Source organism: Sylvia atricapilla, chromosome 1 (assembly GCF_009819655.1).
Source record: "Sylvia atricapilla isolate bSylAtr1 chromosome 1, bSylAtr1.pri, whole genome shotgun sequence".
NCBI classification, from domain to species: Eukaryota; Metazoa; Chordata; class Aves; order Passeriformes; family Sylviidae; genus Sylvia; species Sylvia atricapilla.
The window spans coordinates 56,327,136-56,333,574 of record NC_089140.1 but is presented as its reverse complement, the minus strand read 5'-3'; the positions used below and the strand labels follow the sequence as shown (position 1 = coordinate 56,333,574).

Genomic DNA, 6,439 nt, shown 5'->3' with positions numbered 1-6,439 from the left:
CTGACTTTACTGCTCTGAAAAGGATTTGTTTCCAAGCCTGGGAAATACTGACAGAGTTTAATGGCAAATAATAACTAAAAAAAAAAAAAAAAAAAATTGAGCATCCTTTAAGCCTAGCACTGTATATTGCTCAGCAGAGAGGAGTTACAGTCTGAGTGACATCTCTAATGGCACAGCAGCCTAATTTACCATCCCTGTATTGAAGAAATTGAAGCCCAGACAGAAGAATGCTGCTGCTTCCTTTAAAAATGGCATATTCACAGCCTGCCAAATCAGTGTTTTGGGGTATTTTTGTCCACCCAGGACCAATATAAACAATTAAAAGTAAATTTTCCCTTGATGAATTAAGCAAATAGGAGGGTTTATGATGTTTCTAGCAAGCAGTTTTAAGGACCTGATAGAAAAAATAATGCCTCAAAAAGTGCTTAATCATTATCTCTTTGAACACCTGAATACTAAGAGCAGCCTGCCTTGATGTCCATAAAAAGGAAGGCAAAGCCTTTGCAAAACTAGAGAGGAGGAAGAGAATGACAGAAACTCTGGCCTTCACCTTCCCCTCGCTCACCTCTATTGCTGCCTTCCAAGCTTTTTATGGGTGCAGAAACAACCTAGAGCCTCCACCAAGCCTTGGATGATACCTTGGATGATACCTGATACAATAATCTACTGTGACACACATGTGACTTGTGGAAACCCTCCTCTCCTCCTACATTCCCTGGTGTGAGCAACAAGAGTGGACTGAAGTCAGCTGCAGGGATCACATGCTGCCCCTAATTTTCAGGTTAGTGACTGCCTTCCAGCTAAGATGCTAACCCTCAATCCTATAAAAGCAGATAAGCTGCTCCAAGTAGCAGGGAAGAAAAAAAAAAAAAAAAAGGCAAACATACTTTCACCTCCCACCCCCCTCAGTAAAAAGGCAGCAAGTGTTTTTGGTAAACTATCCTATGTTTGTAGAGTAATATTAGCTTTTTTCCAACTTTTCTCTACTTTCCCCTTTATCTCTCTTAGCCTCTCTTACAGTTAATAAAGTGAAAAAAATCAAAATTTTTGGTAGCAACATATGACATCTTCTGAGTTTTCATTCCATTTTGGGGAATATTCAAACCTGAAATTCTTTCTGCAATTCACAGAGATGAATGCTTGTCCATAATTAAGTGGATTGTAACATTTAATCACGGGACATGAATTCCTTAGAACTAGAGTGCTGATTCCAAAAAATCAATAAATTCCTAATTTTTATGACTGGTCATCTTTGTGTTAGAGAAACAAAGCAAGATACCCTTATGACTTTTTTTCCCCCCCTTTTTTTTGGTAAGTGGAGTGCTTTGTAAAACATTGTAGCATTGTAGTTTGCTTTTTTTTTGATTAAATTAATGCAAGGTACCCCTCAAAAGTGAGGCATTTTACTATGGTTAAGCGTTTCAAGTAAGGAGCTCCTGATGTGTAAGGAGTGGGACATTAAATAATTAAAATGAAGTGCCCCTCAGGAATTATCACTCCTCTGTGTGTTTTCAATTTCTAGGGTAAAGGATTGAAATTTGAAAATTAGCTGTAATTTATATAAGATACCCTCTGGAAACAATCACTTCACCTTCATGATGTAACTTTGTAAAACATTTTTCCAGAGATAAGGGGTTAATTTAGAAATTACACAAGGTACACTCCAGAAAAATCTACCACATTTTTGTGGAAACATGAAACATAATGCACAAACTCTGCTCAATTTGTTGCATGAATTTGGTGCCAAACTTTCTCCTCCAGGAATGGCATGGGCATGAAATTACTGGTCTAATATCCAAGAAATTGTTGATTGAATCTCTACCCTGCATGCAGGGGCAAAAGTCAAAAAAGATAAAGGAAAACCTATCATTTGTTCTGACTTAGGTGCTGTTGTCTTACCTGCAGTTGGACATAAACACCAACAAAAAGATGATATGGAAATTATTGCTTCATTACAAGATTTGGTTGAAGTGTCACAACTGCAGTTAGAGGAAGATAAGGCTAACACCTACATCCTCCAGGAAGAGATATGAAATCAGAAAAGTATCACACGTGCTCGGAGAGAAGCTGCATGTGAGATTAGCAATGAAAACAAAAAAGAGACTTAGAGCTGGAGCTATCCAAAGAAACATATTCCCTCTTGTGGTAGTTTGACACTGGGGAAGTGATTTTTTCAGGAAGTTATAGTTAAACCAATTGGTGACTGATTTTGAAAGTGATAGCTACTATAGCCAATAGAGGAATTATGCATCTCTGTGAACACACAGGATTAAATATCAGAGGATCCCAGGGAACGGCCCTTTTTCCTTTTTGGCTTGCCTTTGTCAGCAGATGACACTGGCCCCCTTGGGCCCCCCCTTGGAGCGGCCCAGGCCAGCCGGGCCCGCCACTTCTCCCTGTGGTGGGGAGCTGGCCCTGGCCTGGCTGTGCCCTGGGCCCCATTGGCTTCCAGGGGAGGAGGGGGAGGCTGCAGCCCAACATCAGCTAATTTTAAGGCCTACCCTGAGCTGGCCAAGGGGAGGAGATGTCTGGGCCCCTGATAATGGCTCCCGGCCCCGTTGGGTCAGGCCCACCCCCATGGTTACCGAGATGGGGGAGACAGGAGGCATCTACCAGCCAGGCTTCTCTGAGATCCCTCGTGGTGAAGTTCTCTTCCCGCCATTCCGAAGGCTTTTGAAAATCCCAGAGGCTGCTGGCTGGCAGAGATCACATGACCATCTGCAGGCCTGGGTGAGAATGGTAAATCATTCCTGGTACAGATGAAACTTTTAAAACTCTAATCCTCCTTTTGAGTAAAAAGAAAAGGACAGTGAAACTTAGAGAAGACACAGCATAAGACAAAAGTCAATGAAGAGAGAGTGAAAAGACTAATTGGGACAAAGGAGTGAGGAGTTGCCTCATTTGGCTGGGCTTCTCTTGTTAAACCATGGAGAGTGGACTAACTTTCCCTGTAACATATGAATGCTGTTAAGGGGATGCAGAGATCTAGTTATAGATGTGGACTGATATAACTGAGATTTTGTGGAGAACTTGGACAGAGGAAGATAGAGACGAAGTGATGTGAAGCCCTTTGCTCCCAGGGGAAAGGGAGGATTCTGTTCCATAAGATGAAGATGATTTTTGGAAATAGAAGAAGAGAACCTTTATTTTATACTAGAAGAGGCCTCCTTAAATGGTACCCTAAAAAAAGCAGACATGACCCATATGCAGTGTTGGGAAAGCTGCTAATGGAGGGACTTCACAGAAGCAGGTTTCCTGGGTGGCTGTTTTAGTGAGAGTTAAGACCCACAAGAGAACTTCTATGTTGTCAGTGGGGAAATTCCATGGAAGTTCCAAGAGAGACTCCTCTGCTAAAGAACTGAGGAAAAATTATTTTTAAATGGTGAATCTGACTGAAAATCACAGGTTTTGTCTCTTTATGTTGTTTGTGGGAAAGTGGGGGGGTGGAGGAAAAGTGTTTTGAAAATTTCATTTGGATTCTCATTTTCTTCTTTTAGTGTGTGTTAATAAATTTATCTTTGTAACCTTTAAGTTGGACCTGCTTGCCTTCCTCCTAATCCTATCTCAAGCAGAAAAGACACTGAAACCACTACACTAAATTTGACCAAGAGAGATAGGCAAATGTAAAACCATTACACCTCTCTGACTTAAAATGTTTTCCTAATCAGTCAGAGAAGCTGCCAGTCTCACTTTGTCCCTTAATTAAAACAGAATACATATATGAGGGTTCAGATGATGACACACATTACATAACCATGAAAAAAATCCCGTATATGGCTACTGAATTGGTAAAATTTAGAAAAGAATATAGCCAAACTCCTAAAGAATCTGGGACAGAGTATGTTTGGAGAGTCTCTCTTACTTGGGGTGACAAAATTCTGTTAACAGAAAAAGAGACAGAAATGTTCTGGGGGCAGGAAAGGATCCTGATCTTTTGCCCTAAGAGCAGCTTTTTGGGCTGGTGGACTCAATCCCCTGGAGAGATCTCCTGGGTATAGTGGGAAACATTAATCAGATTGTAGAATGCATGAAAAAGCTGCTTGTTTACAAATGATGTGTGATAAGGAGCTAACACCATATATGAGTCCCCTATGATGATGACTGTAGGCCCTGAAATAATGATACCTCTTATCAGAGGCCACCATGAAGCTAGGAAAGCCATAGACATCCAAATACAAGGACAAATAGAAAGCCTCATTAAAAGGGAAAGAGCTGTAGCCATCTTGGAGACAGCTATAACCCCCAACCATAACTGAGAAAAAAGTAAAATTTGGACCTGGGGGTAGGTGGCACAAGAATTAATTAATTATGGAAGAAAATATGACCTAATACCTTCAAGTGCAACTGATTTTAAATCAAGTGAGTACACAGAGTGCAAAACAACTGTGCCTCCTAAAGGGAAGGTCTTGGACTAATGAAGAAGGAAAAATATGGGCTTCTAGGAAGGAAATTCAACATCTGTGTTTTTTAAGCTCTACCCCTGCTCTTCTCCCCTCGCTACTAACCAGTGTCAAACCTTACCCCTTACCCTTGTGAGACAATGAAGGAATCACCCCAGTTATTGGAGATTTGAAAGAAAGAGGAATAGTGATTGCATCACATTTTCCATACAAGCCTCCTGTCTAACCAGTCCACAAGCCAAATAGCAATTTGAGACTGATGGTGGACTGTTGATGTCTTATGTCGAATTCAGGTCCTCACACCACAGCAGTCCCAAATATTGCTGAGCTGATAGCTACTATACAAGAACAGGCTCATAAAATGATGGCCCCTATTGATGTTCAGGACATGATTTTTATGCTTACCCTGCAGGAAGAGGATCAGGAGCATTTTGCTCTCACATTGGAGGGCCAGAAATACACATTCACCCCATCCCACAAAGATTTAAACACTCACCCACTCTAGCACATCATGCACTGACACAAGAATTGTCACTCCTTCTTCCTGCAGCAGGAGTAAAAGTATAGCAATAAATAAATAAATAAATAAATCAGTGGATTTATGTAGCAGATGAAACTTCGCCTGTACAATCAACACAAACAGACATTATCAAGCATCTAGAGTCTCTGGACTTACATATTCCTCCTGAAAAAGTACAACTCCTTCTCCAGAAGTTAAATTCCTGGGAATCTGGTGGAAAGGAGGAATGGTCTGTAATCCCCCTGAAAACCCTCACCCACCTACACTAAATTAAAAAGCCAGAGACTGGAAAGACCTGCAGCATGCTTTAGGCCTGCTGATTTTTTTGAGGAAACACATTTTTGATTTTTCAATAATTGCAAGGATTTTATATGATTTGCTATGGAAAAAGGCAAAGTGGGATTGGACCCTCCTCCATGATGAGGCCCTACAACTCCTAATTTTTAAAGCCAGTATATATCAATCACTAGGCCTTATACACCCTACTGATTCATTACAAATTGATGGACTGTACATACACTTACAGCAGAAAGGACCTAATAGTCTTACCAGACCCGTAAGATTTTATTCCTGCTGTTTTAAAGATGCAGAAAAACAACACTCTGCCTGGGAAAAGGGCTTATGGGTGGTTAATGCTGCTTTTCAGGAAGCAGAGGAAACTATCCACCAACAATCACTAATTTTAAGAGGACCTTTTAAAGTCATCAAGCCAGTTTTGGCAGGAACACCACCTCCAGATGTGGTGGCCAAACAAGCCTCTGTTCAAAAATGTTTTGCTCAAATTGAACATTGAACAACCACTTCAAGCCTTTGGGGGGAAATTAAGTGCTTCAATCAGTGAATAAAAGACTGGTTGCAGTCAGGAAATTGTTAATGGCTAATAGTTTTGAAGCAAATTACTGATTACCCTCTACCTAGAAACTAAGACACAGGTCTCCATTTACAATTACAAGGGATTTAATGGCCTTACACTTTAACAACTTTCAACTAAGGATTACAGAAAGCCCACACCTATCTTAAGGGGTTGTAATGAGCATTTTTGTAATGCTAAATATTAGGTTCGTAGGTTAGGTGAAAAAAATCTAAAGCAATAGTCATTATGTATGTAAACTCACAATATATTTACAGGTAAAGCATAATTTGTATGCATTGAGTTTAGCAAAACTTAACTGAATTTTTGTCTGGTTGAAATTTTGTCTTACCAGTTAATAAATTGATAATTGTACAATGCTTTTACCAAAATTAATTGATACACTTAGATATTGTAACTCATTCTCTTCCTGTATGTTATATGCAATTTCCACCTTTTGAGATTACAGTTTTTACACATGGCCTTCCAATATTGTATGCAGAGAGACTACCCAGCAAGAGCATCTACAAGCAAAAATAAAAAATGCATGTCAGTGAAGCACAATAAAAATTTTTACACTCACTTGTATTTAGATAAGTTTCTAAACTGATGTTATTCAGTTCCTTGCATACTCCCCCAAAAGAGTGAGGTGGTACAAACAGAAATACC

The 6,439-nt window shown here is 40.0% G+C and overlaps 1 pseudogene; it reads left to right on the top strand.

The window, feature by feature from the left end:
* Positions 1-3,662: 3,662 nt before the first annotated feature.
* LOC136375462 (uncharacterized) lies at positions 3,663-4,415 on the top strand (annotated as a pseudogene).
* The last annotated feature ends 2,024 nt before the right edge of the window (positions 4,416-6,439 follow it).